A 24,524-nucleotide genomic window follows, 5' to 3' on the forward strand; every position below is an offset into this window, starting at 1 on the left:
GGTAGGGACTGAACTGTGTCCTTCTCAAATTTATATAGTGATGCTCTGTCCCTGCGAAGTGACTACATTTGGAAACAGGCCTTCAGGAGGTGATTAAAGTTAAATGAGTTCACGGGCTAAGGTCCTAATCCAACAGGATCGGCGTCCAAGTTAAGAGGAGGAAGGGCAGGCTGTGCCCTCTGCCCAGGCTCCAGCAGAGCAGCTGGAGAGGGGGGTGGCAGATGAGGACGCAGCGGGAAGGCCGCCATCGACAAGCCCCAACAGGCCCTCGATATCGGACTTCCAGCCTCCAGACTGTGAGAGATCAGTGTCTGCTGTTTAAATCACCCAGTCTGTGGTGGTCTGTTACAGCAGCCCAGCTAAGACCACTTTCCATGAGATGGCTGGGCTTCATCTAGAACCCCAGGTCTCCAGGTGGGGAAGAGAAGTTCCCAGACCTGGCTTTGACTGGCCTTCTTCTCTTTGGATCTGAAAATCAGACTACCCAACCTCCGTCTCCTGTGAGGTGGGTGCCCCGGACAGTCCCCAGAGGGCCTGCCTACAGAAACTATAAACCCCAAGGTGGGGAAGCAGGAAAGGGATGGAAGCAAATGGGGAGACTGAGCGGGGCAGACCCCCAAGGGACATGGAGCTGAAGGAAATGGGTGGGCTCACCCCAGGGGGAGAGGGTGGAAGGGACCCACCCCAGCCGCCCATGGCTGGCCTCCCCTCCCCGCCTCCCAGCTGCTCCTAGGACCCCAGACTTCAGCTCCTCACCCTCCCCAGCCTTTCCCCTCTTCCTCCAGCCCCACCAGGCCCCAGGCCCCAGGCCCTCCCTCCGCTCTGTGCTCCCCGCTCCCAGGCCAGGTGGGTGGGGCGACATCTCATTAGGCCCGCACATCTCTAGGGAGCCTGGAAGCCGGTTCTGGGTGCTGCAGGCTTGGCAGGGAAGGGGACCAGGCTTGACCAAGCAGTGGATAAATACCGCTCATTAGATGATTGAGGGACAACAGTTAAAGAAAAGCAAGCAGGGAAGAGGGAAGTTGGGGCAGCCTCAGGTAACGACCAGCTGACCTGATGGACACACACCCTGGCTCCCCGCCTTCTTGGGGGCTCATCTGGGGCATGTCCTACACTGCTTCTCTGAGGGGCCCGCTGGATGGGGCCGCCGCTGCCCACAGTGGGAACCTGCTTAATCAAGAACGATTCCTGCCTCACCTCCACACACTCAGTGTTTTCAGGGACCACCTCCCAGTGACCCACTCTAATCACAGCCCTGACTCAGGCTCCACAGACGGGGTGGGAGCTGGTGGGAAGACAGGGGCCCGTCCTCTCTGCTGTGGGTGCATCTCCTCAAGACCACTCATCCCACAGGCGGACGCTCTGTCCTGACAAGGTGTGTCCTGTCCCAAGCCCTCCGCATCTCCAGTCTGGAGGGGCAGGAACCAGGTCTGCCCACCCTGGGGGTGATCCTCCTGGGGCATGCACCACAGGTTTTCCCGAGGGCACGGAACTCTGACCAGGAAGGAGGGGCCCTCCACTCCGAGCAGCACCGGGGGTGGAGGGCACGCAGCTCTCTCTCCGCCCCTTCCTTGCTGAGAAGAGCTCTCCCGGCCACGGCCACAGCCGGGCCAGAGAAAGGCAAAAAGCACACACTCAGTCCTTGAAGGACATCTTGTCCCACTCGATGCCCTGGGGCAACTGCCCAGTCCAGCTGGGGGGCAGTGGGCATTGCATCCCTTCCCTTGTGAGGCTGAAACCCACCTCCCCGTCACCCTGCAGAGGCATGGGGCCAGCCACTGAGCCAAAGACTCCTGGCTCTAATCGCAGCCCTGAACTTTTCGGCACAGCTCTGGTGGCTCAGATGGTAAAGCATCTGCCTACAATGTGGGAAACCTGGGTTCGGAAGCCTGGGTCAGGAAGAATCCCTGGAGAAGGAAATGGCAACCCACTCCAGTACTATTGCCTGGAAAATCCCATGGACAGAGGAGCCTGGTAGGCTGCAGTCCATGGGGTTGCAAAGAGTCGGACACAACTGAGCGACTTCACTCACTCACTTCTGTGCTACAGTGTGAGCAAGCTGGAAACCCCCGGGCCTCAAAGAGCTGATACTCTGAAGGGCTGGCAAGACAAGAAACTAGACGAAAAAGTAAATGATCAAGCGTGTTAGAAGGTAACGAAAGCTCTGGGGACGAACAGGGGACAGGGAGGGATGGTGGGGGCTGAGGAGTGGTAATGTTTTACTCAGGCTGGTCGGAGAAGGCTGTTCTCAGAAGGTGGCATTTGAGCAGAGTCCTGAAGGAGGTAATGGAGGGCGCCACGCAGATATCTGGAGGAAGAGTGTTCAGGCCACGGAAACAGCTGGTGCAAAGGCCCTGGGGCGAAGCACAGCTGCCAGGGTTGAGGAACAAGAGGGCCGCATGGCTGGAGCAGGGCAAGAGAGAGGGAAGGCTGAAGTCAGGGAGGCTGACTGGGAGGTGATGCAGACACGTGGCGGCTTGTAGGTCAGAGGAGGGCCTGTGACTTTCCCCCATCGAGTGAGACCGGAGCCACTGCAGGGTGTGAGAAGAGGTGGGGTGTGACCTGACTTAGGTTTCAAAAGATCCCTGGCTGCTGGGGGAGGCGAGGGGGAGCGTGTACTACAGGGGGCACCTGCTGGCAGGCAGCTGCAGCCCCCCACCACCCCAGTGATGGAAGATGGGGACTCAGAGCAAGGCAGTAATGCCGGAAGCTGGCGAGAGGTCCTTGGAGTTAGGAGATACTGACTTTGGGGCCAAGAGGATTTGCTGATGGTTTGGATGTGAAAGCGAGGAGTCAAGGTGGTGCTGGGGTTTGGGCCTGAGGGCCTGGCATGGGGGGTGCTGCTTCCTGAGATGGGGAACACAGAGGGAGGACCAATTTAAGGAAGCCTGGAGCTCAGCTTTGGAGCTCTGAGAGCCACGTGGAGATGCTGCTTCCTCTCCCCAGACCTCCTACGCTGGGGGCACGCAGGGAGGGCCAGCCCGGGCCAAACTGTTCTAGTCCCGGGGCCTCTGATGCTCCTGCAGCTGCCCTTCAGCTCCTTCTGCTACAGGGAAGGCTGAGGGGGGTGGGGCCGGAGTGCCCTGGGCTGTGAGCCCACTGGGTGTGATGGGATGGGACTTCCATTCCTATGCGATGACTGCCCCAGAGTCTGGGGGCAACAGTGTAGGAGAGAGACAGAGCGAGCAAACACAGAGCCTAGGATGCGTGGGACAGAGAAAAGGGTGGAGAAGGGGACTGTGGCCTAGAGAAGGCCAAACAGGAGCGGGAGTTCTGGGGAAGGGTTGGCTCCTTCCAGCTTCTGCCAAGAGTCTGCCCTCCAGGCCTCACTGGTTCCTGTCCTGATGGGGATGGGATGGAAGCTGGTTGGAAGGAGAGTGCCAGGACTCAGAGACAAGGGGGTGCACAGGAGTTACTGGGTCTCTGGCTTCTGAGCGAATCTGCACCTCCCCACCCAGTTCCTGCCACCCCCAGGCCCACCCTCTCACCTGGGCCTGTAACCCCAGAGTAGGAGACCTCTGCACCTACATTCAGCAAGTGCAGCCATGGTTTGCAGAAACGAATGAATGAATGAATGGAGCTTCTCAGCACGCTTCCCCTGACCCCAGCACCGCAGCCCTGTCCCAGGTCCTCTCGCCCCCGAGGGTCGAGGGAAGGGGGAGCTCCAGTGCGGTGCCGAGACCCAGCCAAGGAGCCAGCCCAGCTCTCAGGGGCTGCTGGGCACAGAGGGCAGGCAGGAGAACGGGGCAGACCCTTCAGGTCCTAAGCCCCTGGGCAGGCTGGAGGTTGACACGCCACCCCCTGCCCCCTTGGGCTGGGATCTCCCCCGACGCTGGCCGAGGCCCTTCAGCTGTGGCCCAGGGCTCCCCCCAATCCCCGGGCCAGTGCTCCGTGCCCACTGCTCTGCCACAGGCCCTCCTGCCTGCTCTGTGCCCACAGTCAGGCAGTGCCACCCGGCTCCTCCCCAGGCCTGGCCCCACCCCCTCCCGGGCAGCAGCAGAGGCTCCTCTGCAGTGCCCCAGCTCCCCTAGCAGCGTCTGAGTCCATCCCGGGAGCCACGCTGCAGAGGGACAGAGAGAAGGGAGGGCCTTGGGCACCCCACCCCATCGGGCCGGCTCCTACCCAGCATGGAGACCCTGGGCCTGCTAATGGGGCAGGTGGGACAGGGCCCTTTGGGAGATCTGGGGGAACTGGGTCTACAGGGAGAGCAAGGAGGGGAAGGGCCTGAGCTTGGGGGAGAAGAGAGGTCTCCTCCCTGACCCAGGGTCTAGCCCAGGCCCTGAGACCACGGGGCGCCAGCAGGGGGGCTGCTGGTGTTGGGGTAGAAAGTGGGCCTAGTGGTTCCCTATGGCCAGGGCCTAGGACTGCCCTGAGCTGGGGTGGGGGACATCCTCACCCCCCCACCCCCACCTCCAAGCCTCAGCCTGGGAAGCAGCACCACGGGTTCCTGGAAGCTCTGGTGCCCTGGGCCCACTCTGCGAGGGAAGGGGCACTTCTCTGGTAAGGACCTGTGGCAGGACGGAGCGCAGAGAGGGGGCAGTAACAGGGACAGTCCTCCTGATCGGGAGGACCCAGCTTCTGCAGAGGGCCTCTGTGGACGCAGGCTGCGCCCCACCAGGTCCACTGGCCCCAGGGCTTGCTGCCGGGTCCCGCCGGTGGGAAGGCAGGAGCGGACGCTGGCCCCAGTCTCCGGACAGCCTGTTCCGGCTGTCCCCACCGAGATGCCTACCTGGGCCCGTCTGGGCACCAAGCCCGGGGCACGGAGGCGCGCGCGGCCCCCGCTGGGCCAGGCCGGAGCCGGAGGGGCCGGCTGCCCTCCTCCTGCTCCGTGGCGGCGGGCGGGGAGAGGGCCTGGCGCCTGGGCCGGGGGCTCTGTCCTCCTGCGTTCCCTCCAGCACTCGCTCGCGAACGCGGCGGCTCCCGGGCTGCAGACGCCGGCTCCCCGCCGCCCGCCGCCGCCCGCCTCCCTGTCCCTCCTCCCGACCCGCCTCCTTCTCCTGCCGCCCACCTCCGTCTGCTCGTTTCCATGGCAACTGGGCAAAGCTGGCTCAGACTGCCTCCCTCCCGCGGACACCAGGGGACGCCCGCCTCCTGCGCGGCGCCCGCACCACCCCCCCCCCGGCGGGCACGCGCACGCTTCACCTTCCCGGGCTCCGGCAGCCACGCCCCACGGCGGGGCGGGGCGACGGGGTCCCCAAGACCCTGCCTCCCAAAACGCCTTCAAGACTGGAAGTTGCGTCCTTTCCACATGCTCCCCGCAGGCCCTGAAAATGCTACAAAAACCATTTCTACTTGCTTAATTATTTATTCTCATTCAATCACTTCTCAATTTCAAACTTTTATTTTGAGATTTTTCTGGGTCAGGCCAAGTGTGAGATGCTCCTCTACGATCTCATTCCAAGAGATTCCATACCCATTTTACAGATTGGAAACTGAGGCCCACAGTAGTAAAACCACCTGTCTGGGCATCCAAGGCTCCTGGGCTCCTTATTGGCAGCCAGGCCTTGTGATTCTAATTCTGGTGCTGCTCCCGCAGGCCAGAGCTGTCCCACACACCCCACAGCAAACATGTACTACACATGTATGACCCATCCACACCAGTACTTGTCTATGCACATGTGCATGCCAATGACACACATATACAAACACTCATTACCTGTATTTGCACATGTGCACTTCCACAAGTCTGTACACACATATACGTGTACAGATAACACATACATATACTGTAACACTAATATCAGTGTACACATATCTTTGGCCTGTGTACACACATCTACACAAATCCAGAACATACAATGCATAAACTCTTCCCCCACAAAATCGCAGCTGTACACACAAGCCCCCAACCCTGGCCTCATGGGAGGGGATTGGTGACACAAGTGAGTGACCCGACCAGGGGACTGAACAACGAGCCCCTTCCTAGGAGAGGATCTGATCTGTCTGCTCCTCTGGACACTAATCTGCCTGGGGTCTCTCAGTCTGCTACTGGGGGGCCTGGAGGGGACTGTGGGAGGGTGGGGAGATGGGTCCACCTCCCCCACTCCCTCTCTCTCATTCTGAAAGTCCTCTGCCTGGTCCAGACTAGATCCCACCTACAGCCCCTCAGCCTAGGCAGCTCACAGATATCCCTCCATCCCCCTAGTTGTTGTCCAGTCCTGGTACCTGGAATTAAGACAGGATTGAACAAAATAGACCCCCTTCCCCCAAAAGAATGCCAGACTTCAGAGAGCCCTGCCACCAACCAGGAGGGATAGATAACATCCAGTGGGGGCCAGGGGAGGGGGTCAGGAAGGGAAAGGGGCCCAGGACATACAGTGTTCCCCATAGGAGCGCTACCCTCAGCTCAGGACAGCCTCAGAAAGACCTCAGGCAGGGTCACTGCAGGCCCTGTGCCCCAGGGCAATACTCAGGAATCCCACACAGCCCAGAGAGGGCACACACAATCAGAAAGAAGTGCAGACCCACCAAAAATTAAGCCAAAAAGTGCCTGTTAATACAATGACAGCCTCTTCCATAGTTCATCCCATCTAAAACCCTCTCAGTCATAAGTCTGCTGCCAATTAAAGCAAGACATGCTATTAATATAGATCGTATGAAGCATCCTAATATCAGTGATGTCAAAATTGAGGGGCGAATCATATTGGAACAGATGAAATGGGGCACTTCATTCATTCACCGGACATTGACTAGGTACCCACTATTTGCCTGGGGTTCTACATGCTGGGTTGCAGGCCACCAGCAAAACAAAGTCTCTGCCCTCAGGGGTGACAGGCTAGTGGATGTACTGGACCCTTGTTCTCTTGCAGCATCTCTGTGAACCTCCAGGACTGATGAGGAAAGAGGCTCTGAGTGGTTGAGCAATTTGCCCCAGAGGACAAAATGCCTGGGCTGGGATCTGAACTCCCTGCCTGCCAGGCTTATACCATGGGTTCCATTAGGAAAGATCTGATTGGGAAACATGGTGACAGCCACCCATTTTCTAAGAGGATGCTTCTCATCCTTAGATCAAGGCAAGACAGGGTCATATGTACTCGAATATGTCAGAGTGGGCATGAGTGAAGATCCCCCCAAATGACCTCAGAGGCGACTTCCAGCCTGGTCTCCTTGGGCCAGAAGCCTGATGCTGGGTGTCCCCAGACCTGGAGGTCCTCAATAGTCACTGAGGTCCACACCCAGGCCAAGAGTGTGGGGATGCCTGGTGCCTGAGAGCAGAGGTTCCCAGGAGAGCTAGGGGGCAGGGAGGGATTGAGCTCCCAGGCCCTGTAAGCAGAGCCCCCGGCCCGCCTGCCAGCCCCCAGCCTCGGATCATCTTTCTCCTAAGCAGCCAGCTCCAACCAGGGATATCAAAGACAGCTGCCCCCCACCCATGTCCATCAGCCTGATCCGGCCCCATTTGCTGTTGGGAGGGTCCCCAAGAGAGGTTCATGAGGAAGGAAGACAACAAGATTGGACAGACTTAGTTTTTCTCAAAGTTGACATTGATAAGAGACCCCCTAAAGCAGCAAAAATACCGGTAACAGGTTACACCTGTCAGCCTGTGCCCTTTGAAACTGCCCCATCTTTACCTCCTACCTTCCTTGTCTCCTTCTTCCCACGTGGACCCCCATTCAGGGGAAAATTGTCCTCTGCCAATTTTTTTGTCTTTTGGTGTTTTTTTTTTTTTTTTTTGCCTGTGGCATCTGAACTCCCTGCAGTGGAAGACTGGAGTCTTAACCACTGGACTGCTGGGGAAGTCTCCTCGGCCAGTTCCGTGGCAGCTTTGCTCTGCACGTTCCACGAGCTAGAAAAACATCACGGAGTTGCCATCTGCAGCCTCCACTACTGTACTTGTAGGCCCCAGACAGGCCCAGGGACACTCCCTAATCCACACACACACACCCGTGTACACACACACACAGACACACACCCTGTGCCCGGCCTCCTGGACCTTGATCATGTTCCAGGCCCACAGGTTGGATCAGCCTACAGATAAGGACCCAGGCCACAGGGCAGCTGCTCTCGTGGCCCCCGGAGAAGCCAATCCCTTTTGTCACTGCCTCCTTCTCCAACCCAAAGAGCATCATGGTCCCCAACCCCCCAACCCTCACCCCTGCCCCAGCCCAGCAGTAATCCTCCCTGTTCCCCAGTGCTGCGCAAACACAATCAGGGCTCATTAACTTCTGCTTTGCACCTCATTTGCATAATGTCCCCATGACTGTCAAAGTACCAGAATCCTCCCCTAGCCTATGCCCCTGACAGGTGGGGCTGGCCAGCAACGGAGAAATAACTTGGACAAGGCTCTGCTGAGGGTTAGTGGAGGGGACCAAACAAGAGGGAATGGGGAGGATCAGAGGGAGAAAATCAACAGCCGCTTCAAGTTTCAGACCCTGAAAGCCCCCAGAGAAGGGGCAGTTGAAACTTACTGAGAGTGTGCTAAGGCCCGGCACCATCCACCTTTCACACATCACCACTTGCTTGCCACAATGATCAGGTGTGAAAACCAGTTCAGAGCAGTAACGACCTCACTATTCAAAGCCTGGGTCTCAGAACCCACAGCCTGGGCATCCCCTGGGAGCTGGGAGGACAGCCAGCCTCTCAGGTCCCACCCCAAACCTCCAGATCAGAGTCCGCACTGTCACAAGCTCCCAGGAGATTAGAGTCTTGGGGACTTGGCCTGTGAAACAGCTTGAAGATGATGCTGGTGTCAGAACAGAGGCATCCACCCAGATCCCATGTTAGTGTCTTTATATGTCTAACAAATGTTCCCTAGCACCTGCCATAATGCAGCACAGCTCTAGGCAGTGGGACACGGCACAGAACCATGAGGTAACCCCATGGGTGTCTCATGCCAAAGCAGGAGACACACAATAAATGCAGTAAGGGTTCAAGTGGCTCTGGGTACCATCAAGAAAAATAATGTGGGTAGAGGAACAGAGGATGAGTGGGGGCCATTTTAGAATCCTTTTTTTTTTTAATACTTGACTTTTAACTTAATTTTTTAATTTTTAATTTTTTGGCCGTGTCATATGGCATATGGGATCTTCGTTCCCCGACCGACCAGGGCTCAAACCCATGCCCCCTGCAGAGGAAGAGTGGAGTCTTAACCACTGGACCACCAGGGAAGTCCCTAGAATCTCTCTTTGAAGAGGTAACATCTGAACAAAGACCTGTGTAAAAGGGAAAGGGAGGTGTGTGATGATTTGGGGGAAGAGTATTTCTGGCAGAGGGAACAGCACGGTCACATTGTCCTCAGTGGGAGCAAGCCAGGCACACTGAAGGCACCCAAAACTGAAAGGATGGGGAGGGGTGGGTGGGTAGGGGTAGGAACAGAGAACAGGCAGGGGCTAGGTCCTGCAGGGCCTTGTTGGCCACGGTGAGGATCTGGATTTCATTCTAAGCAAGAAAGGAAGCCATTGGTATTTTCGAGCAAGGGTGGGGAAGAGATCCAGTTAATGTTTTCAAAAGATCACTGTGGCTTTGACGTGGAAAACTGACTAGAAGGAGGCAACAGCTGAAATGAAGAGACCAGTTGAGGGGCTTTTGCAATATTTATTCCCAACAGGAAGGAGTGTGCGTGGTCACTGAAACCTATGACCAAGAGCACTTGCAGCAGCTTTGCTCATAATAGCTCCAAACTGGACGCAACCCAAATGCACATCCACAGAGGGACTGATCAATAAATCATGGGGTCACTGCACGCAGTTGAGATCATCTGCTTTTCCACTGCTGTCTAGGACTCCACAGTGCAAATTCTCCTGTGTGGTTTGCTTGCAGAGTTGACTACTATACAGCAATGAAAAACATCCAGCTACACACAGCTACATGGAAAACATCTCAAGACATTATGACGAGCCAGAGAAGCCAAACTTTACAGAGCACACTGAACAGATTCTATTTATATGAAGTTCAAGAACAGGCAAATCCAGATTTCTGGTTCCTGGGCAAGATGGAGTAAATGCACTTGTCCCTCCTCCTTCTGCAAAGTCCAGCTAAAAGTCCCGGACATAAACAAATATAGGAAGACTCTAAAAGGGGAGAAAAGAAGACAGGCTGACTAGAGAGCTCAGAACCCAAAGAATGGCAGGACAGTGAGTTCTCTGGGTTTTCTTTTCACCCAATAGATCACAGGTGTGTGGCTGGAGAAGTCAGCAACCCAGAAAGACCAATGAGTATGGACAATAACAGCCCTAAAAAAAAAGCCTCCTCTCTTCAGCCAAAGAATTAGGAGAGGTGCAGTTTAGCAAGATAAAAATCTTTAAAACAAGAAATGCCCTACTGTAGCCAAATGCCATGGGAAAAAAACTGCACCCCAGCCCTACCCACCCCCACGAGCAGGGGTCAAGTGGGGAGCCCTGCCTGGCAGTAACCAGCACCCCAGCCCCTGAGACAGGCTGGGATCCGGGACCCTTTGCTGCTGTGCTTCAGTGCTTGCACCTGGACGCACCTCTCCTTGGGCGACAAAATACAATGAAACTGTATGGGACTTGGGGCAAATTCTGGACCGAAAAGATACAAAGAGACCAAAAAACCCACCTGTGACTTTTGAAGAGCCTGAAGCAAAAACGGTGTTGGGAGCAAAAGCAGTTACTATGCATGCTCCCTGCACACACCACCACCTAAGGGTGGGCAAAACACCTAAGTGAGCCCTCTGGCCAGGCCCCTGGACATAGCCCCACCCTCGCCCCATATAAGGGACAAGCTCACTGCCCTCAGGGAGCAAACAAGCAAGGGAACCTGTTGTTTTGTTCTTGCTACCCCTCTCTGCTGCAGCAGAGGCCCCCATTAAAGCCTTGTCTGAATTTCTTGTCTGGCCGCTAGTCGATTTCTATTGATTGGGGAAGATCAAGAACCCTGGTCACTAACACCCCACCACGAGGGTGTGAGTTGGCTGGGTTCCGCTGGGTGGTTCACTTCCATATGCCTCAGCTGGGGCTGGAATGTCCAGAGCAGCTTCTTCATTCACAGGACTGAGATGCCGGGATGGCCGGCCGCTGGCTGAGTACCTGTCTCTCCCCCTCGCCCCCTCCCCTCCCTGCCCTCCCTGCCCTTATCCCCACATAGTCTCTCCAGCCGAGTACCTGGCCCTACTTATGTGGTAGCTCAGGGTTTCAAGAGCATACAGTCCAAAAGCACAAGCTCCAACGTGTGCGTGTGTCATGTCCAACTCTTTGTGACCCCATGGACTGCAGCTGGCCAGGCTCCCCTGTCTATGGAACTGTCCAGACAAGAATACTGGAGTGAGTTGCTATTTCCTACTCCAGGGAATATTCCCGATCCAGGGATCGAACCCGAGTCTCCTGCATCTGCTGCACTGGCAGGCGGATTCTTTACCACTGAGCCACCTGGGAAGTCCTCCAAGGTGTGAGCATTTAGCTCTCAAGCCTCTGCTTCCATCATGCTGGCCAACATCTCACTGGCCAAAGCAACTCAATGGCCAAGCCCAGAGTCCATGCAGGGAGGTTGGTGAGGGTTACACCAGGGTGTGAGTAACAAGAGCTGAGGTTTCCAGATGGGGGTAGGGAGCACCAGGGTACCAGGATAGGTCTATGATGGGATCCAAGACTTTGCATTTTTTTTTATGACCTTCTTTCCGGGTAGCTCCTCACTATGATAGTCAGCCCGGGGAGCACACCTGGAGCACTGCTCCTAGCCTGTAAAGCCTGTTCCATGACACTGTGATCAAAGAGGCTTTTACATTGCCCTAATGTCTGCACAGTGATCAAAGGGAATGCCGCAGTCACAATCGCTGTTCTAGGGGGCGGACAGCCCAGGGCAGACACACACACACACTGGGACACAGGAAGGCTGTTCACATACTGGCCTCTCCCATCAATCTGAAGCTCCAGCTTTTGGTCCTATCTTGGCCCCATTCCAGCCCAGAGACCTGACGTGGGTCTCCCCTCTCTCCTCAAAGTGAGGGGGTTGGACTACCTAACCTCTGCGCCACTCAAGGACCTTTTACATATTTTTTGACCAAGGAAACCCCCATTTTGAAAGACTTTTATCTATCAAACAGCCTGCACATGTTTTTCAATTGGAAAATAAATTTACTTTTTACTCAATTATCAGGTCGACTTTCTGACTGGTGTGGCATAATCAACATTTCCACACTGAACTGAGAAAATTCTCACCAAAAGCAAAGAGCTCTGAAGTACTGGATGGGCTGTGTTGCCTCAACTGGGAAATGCTCAACAAGGTGACAGGTTTTTGCAACATTCAAAACAACCGAGCCTCAGGAATTCCCCGACAGTTTAGTAGTTAGGACTCCGTGCTTTCACTGGCAAGGGCCTGGGTTCGATCCCAGGTTGAGGGAACTAAGATCCCACAAGACTCACAGTAAGGCCAAAAAAACCCCCAAAATAACCAAGCCTCAGGACTTCCCTTGTGGTCCAGCGGTTAAGAATCCGCCTTCTAATGAAAGGGACGTGGGCTCCATCCCTGGTCAGGAAAGTAGGTCCCACGTGCCGCAGGTTAACCAGGCCCACACGTGGTGACTAGAGAAAGCTCGCACACCACCACGAAGACCCAGCACAGCCAAGATAATAATAATTTTTAAAAAAAGAAATATGTTTTAAAAAATAACCAAGCCTGTCTCTGGAATCTTGGGCTGGGGGGCAGAGTGCCAGCTGAGATCGGCTGGATGGGGAGCCCTCTAAGTAAGAACCCGTCCAACTCCAAGCAAGCTGTGTGCTCAGGACCTCTTGGAGCTGCCACGAGCCAGCACGCTGCTGAGCACCATGGGAACAGCTCAGGGCATCTAAGGTAACACAGCTCATGACAGTGGCCACTGGTGCCATTTGACTATTCAAATTTAAGTTAAATGGAATTAAATACATTTGAAAACACTATTTCTAAAACAACAACAAAAAAATAATTCCTCAGCTGTACTAACCACATCTCGTGTGTTCAACAGCCGCATGTGGCTCACAGCTACTGCCTTAGTGTAGAAGCTGATCACGTGCACCACTGCAGAAAACTCAGACAGAGCTAGAAGGTCTGGTTCATACAAAATGGGGTGTGCCCGGCGTCACACACTTGATTGCTGCTGCTGCTGCTAAGTCACTTCTGTCGTGTCCGACTCTGTGTGACCCCGCAGACGGCAGCCCACCAGGCTCCCCCGTCCCGGGGATTCTCCAGGCAAGAACACTGGAGTAGGCTGCCATTTCCTTCTCCAATGCATGAAAGTGAAAAGTGAAAGTGACGTCACTCAGTCGCGTCCAACTGTTTGAGACCCCATGGACTGCAGCATACCAGGCTCCCCCGTCCATGGGATTTTCCAGGCAAGAGTACTGGAGTGGGCTGCCACTGCCTTCTCCAACACACTTGATTGGGGCCCCCCAAAACGAGTTCTCTACACGTTACAGTCTAGTTGCTCTCTTGCTCCTACGACACAATGGGGCTGCATTTCTCCAACAGAAAAAAAAAAAAAAAACTGGCTCCAAAGTCCTGCAAAAATCACACTCAGGGATGCAGCCAACCTTTAGAATTATGTGCTACGTTTAGAGAGAGATGATTAATCTCCTGACAAAACTGCATTACCAGTAATATTTGGAGTAAACCACCAAGTATGATCCCTGTCAACATCCCCCCGCCAGGATCCCCCACCTCCCCCCAAAAAAAGGAAGGGAAGAAGGGGCTGGGTGTTTGCTCACACTGACATATGGAAACCTTTTTGACTCTGCCAGCCCCATACTTGGCATCCTGTAGCGTCTCTCTATTTCTAAAGAACGGGCTTCTCCACAAGGGGGTAGGGTGGGAAAGCTGGAGGGGATGTCTGATTCACTGTGAAAGTGATTTCCAGGAGCAGACACTGTTGGCTGTCTAACCAACAGCCATTCCTCTTTGGCTCGTGCTGACCAGAATCCCGATTACATAACAAGTGACTCAGAAGAAGTGATGGTCGGCCCAAGGCAGGGGCCCTCAGCTTCGATGCCACTGACATTTGGGGCCAGATCGTTCTTTGTTGGGGGGCTGTCCTATACATTGTAGATGCTGGGTAACACCCTTGGCCTCTTCCCACTAGACGTCAGTAGCGTCTACACTCCCCCACCCTCCCCACTCCCCCCACCCCACCCCCAGCCACTATAACAACGAAAAACTTCTGCAGACATTGCTGAATGCCCTCTGGGAACCAAAATCAACCCAGGCTGAGAACCACTGGTCCAAGATATACACTCTAAGCCAGGGGTTCTCAGACTTGAACACTCATCAGAATCACCTGAAAGACTTCTTAAAACACACATTGCTGGGCCTCAGCCCCAAAGTTTCTTTCTGATTCAATATGTCCGTGGAGGGGCTCAAGAATGTGCCTTTCTATTGAGTGTTCAGGTGAAGCTGATGCTCCTGGTCCGGGGGCCCCACTTGAAGAACCACTGTTCTGGGACCTCCCTGGTGGTCCAGCAGTCAAGACTTCGCTTTCCAATGCTGGCAGTGTGGGTTCGATCCCTGGTCAGGGAGCTAAAATCCCACATGCCTCATGGCCGAAAAACTAAAACATAAGACAGAAGTAATACTGTAACAGATTCCATAAAGACTTTAAAAACGGTCCGTACCAAAAAAAAAAAAACCTTTAAAGGAAAAATAACTCCCCACTCCCCACCTTCCCTCCAGCCCCTGGCAACCACCATTCTACTTTCTATGTCTATCAATTTGCCTAGTATGGGCACCTCATATTAAGTGGAATCTCTAATACTCGTCAGTCTGTGCCCAGTTTCTTTCACTCAGCATGATTTCAGTGTTCATCCATGATGCAGCATGTATGAGGATTTCATTCCTTTTGTTTGTTTGGCTGGGCTGGGTCTTTGTTGAAGCTCAGACTCTGTAGCTGCGGAGAGCGGGGACTCCTCTTCGCTGCAGCGCGCGGGCCTCTCATTGCGGTGGCTTCCTCGCTGCAGAGCACGGGCTCGAGGCGCGCGGGCTCAGCAGGTGCAGCTGCAGCGCGCGGGCTCAGCAGCTGCAGCGCGCGGGCTCAGCAGCTGCAGCGCGCGGGCTCAGCAGCTGCAGCGCGCGGGCTCAGCAGCTGCAGCGCGCCGGTTCAGCAGTTGCAGCGCACGGGCTTAGCTGCCCCGCGGCATGTGGAATCTTGCCCGATCAGGGATCAAACCCACGTCCCCTTGCACTGGCAGGCAGATTCTCATCCACTACCACCAAGAAAGTCCTTCCTTCCTTTTTAAGGCTGAATACTTTCTTGTCACGTGGATGTACCACACTTTGTCCATTCATCCACCAATGGGCACTTGGTTGTTTTCACCTTTTGGCTATAGTTAATAATGCTGCTGTGAACACTGGTGTTTCAGTCCCTGCTTTCAATTGAGTAGAGACCTAGAAGTGGAAATTTTTTTTATCATATTCTGTGTTTAATTTTTGATGAACCATCAAATTGTTTTCCACAGCAGCTGTGCCATTTTACATTCCCATCAACAATGCAGAAGGGTTCCAATTTCTCCACATCCTCACCAACACTTGTTATTTTCTGCTTTTTTTTTGATAATGGCCATCCTAATGGGTATGAAGTGGTATCTCATTGTAGTTTTGATTTGCATTTCCCTAATGATTAATTGGGGAATTATTGAACATCTTTTCATGTGCTTATTAGCCATCTGTATATCTCCTTTAGAGAAATGTCTATTCAAGCCCTTTGCTTATTTTTTAAAATTGGTTGTTTGGTTCTTTGTTGTTGAGTTGTAGGATTTCTTCATACATTCTGAACATTACTCCCTGGTCAGATATATCACTTGCAAATATTTTCTCTCATGCTGTCAACTGTCTTTTCACTCTCTTGATAGAGTTTTATATGTTGAGAAAGTCCAATTTATGTATTATCGCCCTGGTAGCTTAGCTGATAAAGAATCTGCCTGCAATGCAGGAGACCCGGCTTTGATCCCTGGATTGGAAAGAACCTCTGGAGAAGGAAATGGCAATCCACTCCAGTATTCTTGCCTGGAGAATCCCATGGACAGTCCATGGGGTTGCAAAGAGTTGGACTGAGCGACCAACACTTTCACTTTATGTGTTTATTTTTTCTTCGGTTGCCTGTGTTTTTGGTATCATATCCAAGCAACCACTGCCAAATCTCATGTCATGAAGACTTCCCCCTACATTTTCTTTGAAGACTTTTTTCACTTTAGTTCTTACATTTACGCCTTTGATCCATTTTTGTACACAGTGTAAGGTAAGGGTCCAACTTTATTCTTTTGCACGTGCATGTCCAATTTTCTTACCTAGGACACTTTGAAAACTCAAGTCCAGCCTCACCCTAGACTCTCTGTGGTGGGGCCCAGGCATCAGCAATCCCAAGGTCCTCAGGTGGTGCCCAAGGGCATCCCAGGCTGAGAGCCACCGTCCTACTGCACTTCTTGGTCCTTCTTAGTCCCAGGTCATCCTGCGTTGGTCTGTCTGCCCGCTTTCTAGCACAAGGCATCGCCCATGAGGTATTCAGCGGGGTTTATGCTGGGCCTGGTGTGGGAGATCATAGCCTTGGAACTTCCCAGACACGTGGGTTCCATGCCCAGGGCTGTGAAAGGTACATCTGAGGAGATGAAGCAGAATCAGCCACAGGCTCAGCCCCAGGAAGCGTGGGTGGCCTTAGGAGAGATTACAGAGTCTGATGGTAACCGACTGCGGGAGGGTGCGGGACAGGCTGTCCATGCTATGAAATAGAGAAGTCTGGCTGCTGCGGGGAGGGCTCCTGGGGACAGAGCTGGGAGGGCCAAGGAGGAAAGGGTGTTTGGGGAGGAAAGGCTTGAGCAGAGGTGCAGAGGCGAGTGCATATGGAGCGGATGGGGGAGCCTCGCTGGAGAAGCCTCCCAAGGAGCATAGAAGCAGCAACCTTAGGGGGTTCCCTGGGGGTCCAGTGGTTAGGACTCGACTCGACACTTTCACTGCCAAGAGCGCAGGTTCAGCCCCTGGTCGGGGAACTAAGAGTCTGCAAGTTACATGGTGTGGCCCCCCAAATTAAAAAATAACAAATAAAATTTTTTAAAAAGGAGTAAGCTCAGCAGCTGGGAAAGACTGAAGGCAGAAGGAGAAGGGGACGACAGAGGATGAGATGGTTGGATCGCATCACCGACTCGATGGACATGAGTTTGAGAAAGCTCCAGGAGTTGGTGATGGACAGGGAAGCCTAGAGTGCTGCAGTCCATGGGGTCCCCAAGAATCCGACATGCCTGAACTACTGAGCAACAACTAAAAAGCTTAGCAGAAGCCGATGGCTACTAAAAACACGTCTGCTTTTCCATTACGTTTACCCATCGTAAACTGGGGATGAGGGCAGCACCAACCTCACAGGGCAGCTGAGGGGGGAAGAAAGGCCCCTGTAACCATACCTGACACAGAGGAAGCACTCAGTTATGTCAGAATCCATTGCCACAGCTGCCTTTAATCTCAAACATAACACTAAGAGACATCTACCATTATCTCCATTTTTTTAAAAAAGAGGAAAACTGGGGTCAGAGAGGTGAAGTGAGCAGCCCAATGTCACACAGCAGGAATGAGCCACGATTCAAACTCTATTCTGACTCTAATGCCCATGCACAAATCTTCCATAAACCTGGGGGGCCAAAGGCTAGATTCCTGGGATCCAGATCTAAGAGGGCCTCCCAAGGCCACTGTGTCTGGCCCAACTCCTTTGTTCTGCAGAGAAAGACACCCAGAGAAGGGGGGTAAGAGCACAAAGCCCCACAGCATGTCAGGGCAGAGGGATCTGGCTGAAGCTTCTAGATAAGCGATTGGGCAGAACGGGTCGCTGAGGCCACCAGCAGACACTGCTCAGCAGGTCAGCGAGTACCGCATGCCCCGTTCCCAGCCAGCTCAGCAGGAGAGTGCTGGGGAGCTGGAGCACCACCCGGGGTGGGGGGAGGCTGCCACCTCCTGCCTCTCCCCTCGAGCTGGCAGAGATCACCCAGAGTGGCTCTCAGCCCCCATGCCCCTCAGTGAGGGCCCAGAGCCCAGAACCCCCCTGACAGGCCCCCACTGCAGCCTCGTACCCACCACGAGGAGGAAACGGGGCAATTATAGATGGCCTTTGCAGGGGGCAGAGCGTAAACTGGAATCCACTTGCCTGAGCAGTCTTCACCGTCACCGCAGCAACTATTCACAACAAGCCATTGTGACCAAGGCTTCCGCGCAGGTGCTCTGGCCCCTGCCATCCCTCTCCCAGGCTGTCCTCTGTCCCATGGCATAATCCCCTGCATCTGCACAACCTGCTGCCTCTCCACTCTCCAGTCACAACTGCAGAGCGGGCGAGCAGTCAGTCATCAACCCAGGTTTGGGAAATGTTAGAGGGTACAGTAAAGAATTCCTGAATATTTCCTGTTCATTCCCTCATTGCCAACTTTTCCAATAGCTCACAGCTCCTTTCCCACCCCCACATCTAAATAACCACTGGAAGAGTTAAGGGATGAGATGTGAGTCATTCACACTTTAGTATAAATAAGTTTACTCAACAAGCTTTCTGCCTGATGCCTAGCTGAGATCCTGCCCATTTTGGAGTTGGGTGGGAATTAGGAGAGTTGATAGAAGAGGAAAGAGAAGAGAGCAGGATGAGGGAGGGGGAAGAGGTGCTCCTGAGAGAGATATTAAGAGTAAGGGACTTTGAACTAGCCAAATGGCTTGGATGGTACATCTCATAATAAGAACTGGAGAGAGGCTTGAACTTGTAGTAACTAACACTCATGCCAGAATCCTGACAGTAATGAACCAGTGTCTGCCCGAGCTCCATGGGACATATCAAGCATAGCAGAGAGACCTGCCTATGCAGCGCTCAGCTGGATATCGGTCTGAATCCTCACTACTCAAAGTGTGGTCCGTGGGCCAGCAGCACTGGCACCCACTGAGAGCTGATGAGAAACGCAGATTTGGGCCCATAGGGCCTCCTAACTCAGAATCTTCGAGCAAGGTCCCCAGAAGACTGCTGAGCCCATCAAGGCTGGAACAGTTAGGCCCAGAGAGTCCCTGGAATTCCTGCTTCTAAGAGTACTTTGATGGGCAACAGGCTGGGGGCCGGGATGCTGAGGTGCTGGTCCTGAGCTGCTTTCTAAAGGAAGGGAGGAGCCACAGGCCAATGAAACTAAGAAGTAAACTGGGGCCCTGGACTTGGAATCCACCGTTGGGCTCGTGGCCACTTCGCACTAACTTGCTGCATGACTTTAAACAAGTGACTGGCCCCGATTTCCCCTTCTGACCCAGGGAGCTGACACGATGTTCTCTTGCTGTCTTTGGGGGCAGCAGTGAAGCCCAGAGGAGTTCAGATGAGAAGCATTTTGGAAACCGTGAAAACACTGGACAGGTGCCTCCCTATGGCTGCTGCCAGCTGTCCTCCTGAGATTCACAGAAGGTGGCCTCATGGGCAGCAAAATGCACCTGTTTCCTTCCACAGCCCTTTGGAGCTGGTCTCTCAGGCTGAAAGGAAATGGCTAAACCAAGTCACACGAGGATGTTACTATCTGATGACCTTTTAATGTATCCACCAGGATCTGGTTTTGGCGAAGACTCTTGGAAACGGATATCAGGTATAGTCAAGCGAGGTGGTCCCAGGGCTCTCCAAGTCTCACACCTACCACACACCACGGAGCAGCGGCTTCCCACCCTGACTGCACGAAAGAATCACTGATGTTTCTGGTAAAGCCATGAATTTATATTACCATAAAATAGTTCCATAAAACAACACTATGATCATTTGAAAAAAATTAAACAACAACAAAAGACTATATACCCAGGCAAGGAACAAGATTTTAAAAATAAAAGTCTGAGAAAGAAAAAAAAAAAAAAGAATCACTGATGCCTGGACCACCAGAATGGCTAAAATAAAACAACAGACAATATCAAGTGTTGGTGAGGCTGCAGAGCAACCAGAACTCTGGAACACTGCTGGTGGGATTATAAAACAGCGCAGCCACTTTGGACACCTATTTGGCAATATCTACTAAAGTTCACCAACCCTGCCACTCTCGAGTGGCCACCCAACAGTAAGGAGTGCTCACGGCCACCAAACGGCATGCACATAAGGGACTTCCCTGGAGGGCCAGTGAGTAAGACTCAGTACTCCCACTGCGAGAGAGGGGGTGCCAGTTCGTTAGATCCAAAGAAAATAAAAAGGCGGGGAGGCATGTACCTGAATGCACAAGGCAGTGGGGTCCACACTGGCCCCCAAACAACCCAAGTGTCCACCAGTTCATGAAAAACTAAATCCACTGTGTGCTGGGCTGTGCACTACACCACCCAGAAGCCCTGCCTCAGGACAAGGGTGTGCCCGAGCTGTGAGGAATGTTTACTGCTGATGAGTCTGAAGCCTTCCCTAAGGACTGTCCTCCACCTCACAGCCCCCTCGCAGGGGAAGCTCACATCCAATAACTGGCTCTTACAGGCCTGGATCCCTGGATCTTTAATGCAGGACAACCTTGACATGCCGTCTCAGCCTTAGCACTCCTCAGGGGATCACGTGAAGCCGATGTTAAAAGTGCACCAGTGGTTAAGATTCCACACTTTCAATGCAGGGGGCATGGGTTCAAACCCTGATTGGGGGAACTAAGACCCCAAGTGGCGAGACCAAAAAATAAATAAAGGAAAAACCTAGGAGCACTTAAAACAGAAAAAGTGCACCGTTGATTTAACCTCTCCTTCTCTCTGCCCTGTTCTGCTTCCTTCACCTCATGTAAGGAAAACAAGACCCTTAGACCTTCCTGCACAAAAACCATTTCAGAGCCTGTCTCCCCAGGAACCCATCCTGAATCAGCATCAGGAGCGGCTCTGGGAAGCAGCCCCTGAGCCTGCGGATGGAGCTGGGTCACCCACTGCCGGCCGGCAGTGAGGACCACAGCTGGGACAGCAAGGCCACCGGCTAGCACAGCAGTGGAGGTGCGAACCCTTTTCCAGATTGGATGGGAGAGGAGCACACTGCAGGGCTGGGCAGTCTCTCCAGAGTTGAGACTGGGGCGGGTGGGCTGGTGATTAACGATAAAGCCCATGGAATGGGCTGGCTGTTGCTGGGGCTCTCGTGTACTGGAGAAAGAAAATTCTAAAAGGCTGAGAGTGATTAATCACTAATTTAAGGCCAAGTGTGGAAGCCAAGGGCCTCCTTAGCTGCATATAAATTCTCCTCTCCTGCAGCTGGAGGGGAGGGGAAAGCTAAGGAGCAGGCGCGGAGCTTAATTATAAGCAGAGCAGAATGTCAGGGAAGGCGGAAGTCTCAGCCCAGGATGAGTCTTCAGCACCAAGGTCAGGTCCTGCTCAGGAAAGAGCAGGACCCAGAAGTGTCCCCTCGGAGTCCAGAATGCGCCCTGCTAGAGGATGACGCCGGGATCCTGCCTTAGAACTAGCTCGTTCCTCGCCTGACCACCGGAGCAATGGCTAACGTAAGTCACACCTCAGCTGGCTGCCCGAGGGAGCCCAGTGCTGGCAGAACCAGAACAGGGCAGACGCCATGGGGTGGGGGTGGCACTGGGTCAAGGCGGCGGGGCACAGAGTCCGATAAGGGAGAGTTAATTCCACACACACACACACACTGACAAGGACCCCGAAAGATGGTACTAGCATGGTGCTTGAGGAAAGTGGTCACAGGGGACTCCCTGGTCCAGTGGTTAGTGGACCACCACTAAGGACTCGGTGCTTTCACTGCCAAGGGCCCCAGGTTCAATCCCTGGTCAGGGAACTAAGATTCCAGAAGCTGCATGGCTCAGCCAAAAGAAAGTGGTATCCTGGCACAAGAGGCAGAAATGCCCAGGCTGCAGACAGTGGAGGAAAAGTCAAAGGCTCAGAGAGGTGAGCTTGTCCAGCTGGAGAACCCACCAGGTGTCCGTCTTCTGCAGGACAGTGTCACGGAATCGCCATCTGCCAAAGCCGTAGGAAAGTGCTGGCCGCAGGGTGGTGGGCCGCAGCAGCCTGACGAGCTCAGGGGTGTGCCCTCTGAGCACCTGAGACCAGGGGCCGCCAGGACAGAACTGGGTGCCCTGATGCAATGATGGTGAGAGGGTCCCCAAATAAGAGGCCAGGTGACAGCACTGACTGGTCAGAACAAGGTGGGCGGTGTTATCACAGCTCTTGGGCAGGTCAGAGGGCAGCTGGGAGGGCCTGACCCGCAGAGCTTTGGATATGGGAGATGGTTACCAGACCAGGTGTCTCATGGGGCAGCCAGGACCCAGCCCACGCTCTGTAACCAAAAGAAACCAAGGCGTGATGACCCCTGGGCTGCACCCCAATAAAACGTCATGATCTCTTGCCCAGTTTCCAGACTTGAGCAAGGTTTCAGGTCCAGCTGATGAAAGGAGAGGCCAGGTGCCTGGGAACAAGTGCCCTGCGGCCCCAGAACAAGTATATAAGGTAATGCTCCCACCAGACCCTCCCCAGAGGGGCTGACACAGCCATTCATCAGGGAAAGAGAACTGGGCAAAGAGAAATCCACAAATACCCAGGCATCTCAAGGACTATGAGACACAAGGGCCCTGACAGTCATCACAGCCCCCCCGTTAGAATAGGACCATATGGGAACCACGAGATAAATGGATTCCTGGCCCAGGTCCGGCTCCCAGGGTGTCCCATGGGTCCACCCCAGGTCCCTCTGTATGACGTGGGGGCAGTCACCTCCCTGTCTGGCTGGTGTGTGCCCTGCAGGTGAAAGGCTGCCCTAGGCAGGGAAGCCAGGGGAGTGGAATATACACACATCCTGAGATCCAGGCCACCCTGTGAACACCCAGAGTGTCCTCGGAATCCACCAGACCCCGCTGAAAAGCCCAGTCCACCCAGCCCCACCCCCACCTGCTCCCCATCCCCCTGGCTCTGCCTCCCTCCTGCTGGCACCAGCTCCCCAACTGCATCACCCCAACAACAGCTCTCTCCCTCCCCCACGTGACCCAGTTTTCCCTCCATATGCGACCCTTCCCATATGGAGAGAGGGCAGTGTTTCTGTCCCACGCTGCATGCATGCTGCCCTCAGCTCCTGCCTGCTTGGCTTGCTCCCTGGCTTGTGAGGACACCCACTTCCTCCTGAAGCCCTCCAATCCGGCTCTGGCCTCCCCCAGTCCCCGCCCTCCTCCTCCCTGTGCTCAGCCCTGACACGTGCCCCCCCCCCACCTCCACCCCCCTCCCCCCTGCCCGGCTTCTCTAACACCATACCCCCCACCGCAGTCACTCCTTGGTCTCTCCAACCTCTGTGCCTGCACCCTCAGCCCAGGCCTGGGGTCCCCCCGCTTCCCCACACCAGTTTCCAGCCCCAGCTCTGCCACTGAATTCCAGCCTGTAAACCCAACCACCTTAACGGCTCCCCCGTTTGGATGTTAAACAGGTAGGCAGACATGTTCTAGCAGAACTCTTGATTGCTCAGCTCTCTTCTCCGTCTCAGAAAAGGACACCTCTGTTCACCCACATGCTCCAACCAAAGTCCTACATTCCTCTCCTTCCCTCACCCCCACATCCTACGATTCTCCCCTCACCAGATCCAGAATCCAGCCAGCCTGCACCCCTGTTGGCGCGGTGGGTCCTCACCACAATCTCTTTCACCTGGAAGACGTGTCGTTTCCTAAAAGGTCTCCCTGCTTCCATCCTTGCCCCTTCGTCCATCTGCCTGACAGTCATCTTAAAATAGAATTTTGACGTGTCCCACCCCTGCTGAAATCCTAGTGACTCACGTTTCACTGAGAACAAGCTGCCCGGGACCTCCAGGCCTCCAGGCCAACATGGCGGGTCCCACCCTGTCTGTCTTCACCTCCAGCCCCTCGCTCCCCTCCTGCATTTGCCCTCGCTGCGTCCCTGACACAAATCAGGCCCTCGGCTGCCTCAGGGGCTTTGCGTCTGCTGCTGGACAGCTCTTCCCATGCCGCCCACGGGCTTGCTTCCTGCCTTGTTTAGGTCTCAGATCAAGGTCCCTGACCCCCGCCTCATCTGAAACCGCCGTCACTCCCTAGTCCCTACCCCTGTTCCATCTTTCCATTGCAACACTTATCACTCCCTAATGTTACTTTTTAAAATTAATAGACTCTTTTTTGGAGCAGTTTCAGGTTCAGGAAGAACTGAGCAGAAAATAGAATTCCCACACAGCACCCTTCCCCTCTGACACACACACATACGCTCCCCTACGCGCAGCATCCCTCATCAGCGTGGTTCATTTGGTGCAATCAATGAATCAACACTGACACATTATCATCAACTAAAACCCATCATTTACACCAGGGTTCACTCTTGTTGCACAGTCTATGGATTTGGGCAAATGTATAATGGCATGTAACTACCACTTTAACCTCATATAGAATAGTTTCACTGCCCTAAAAATCCCTGTGCTCCATTTATTCATCCTTTTCTCTCTCCAAACCCCTGGCAACCATGACCTTCTTACTGTCTCTGTAGTTCTGCCTTCTCCAGAATGTCATATAGTTGCAATCACATCGTAAGCAGCATGTTCAGAATGGCTTCTTTCGTTTAGTAATATGTCTTTTAAGGCTCCTCCTTGTCTTTCATGGTTTGATAGCTCATTTCTTTTCATCATGGAATAACATTCCATTGTCTGGGTATACCACAGTTTATTCATTCACCTGTTGCAGGTCATCCTGGTTGCT

General features: G+C 54.0%; 1 protein-coding gene across 4 annotated transcripts in view; it reads right to left on the minus strand.

The window, feature by feature from the left end:
- Window positions 1-24,524, minus strand: part of PACSIN1 (protein kinase C and casein kinase substrate in neurons 1) — a 65,517-nt gene that overhangs the window by 24,874 nt on the left and 16,119 nt on the right. The window contains exon 1 of one of the 4 annotated variants that reach the window (XM_018039239.1): window positions 5,009-5,029. The exons of 2 other annotated variants lie outside the window; for them this stretch is intronic. The gene's annotated coding sequence lies outside the window, so the exon portion shown is untranslated. Of the gene's footprint in view, window positions 1-4,729; window positions 4,931-5,008; window positions 5,030-24,524 lie in introns of those variants that run through there. One more of the 4 variants, XM_018039237.1, reaches the window with a different exon arrangement.

This window comes from Capra hircus, chromosome 23, assembly GCF_001704415.2.
Source record: "Capra hircus breed San Clemente chromosome 23, ASM170441v1, whole genome shotgun sequence".
In the NCBI taxonomy this organism is placed as follows: domain Eukaryota; kingdom Metazoa; phylum Chordata; class Mammalia; order Artiodactyla; family Bovidae; genus Capra; species Capra hircus.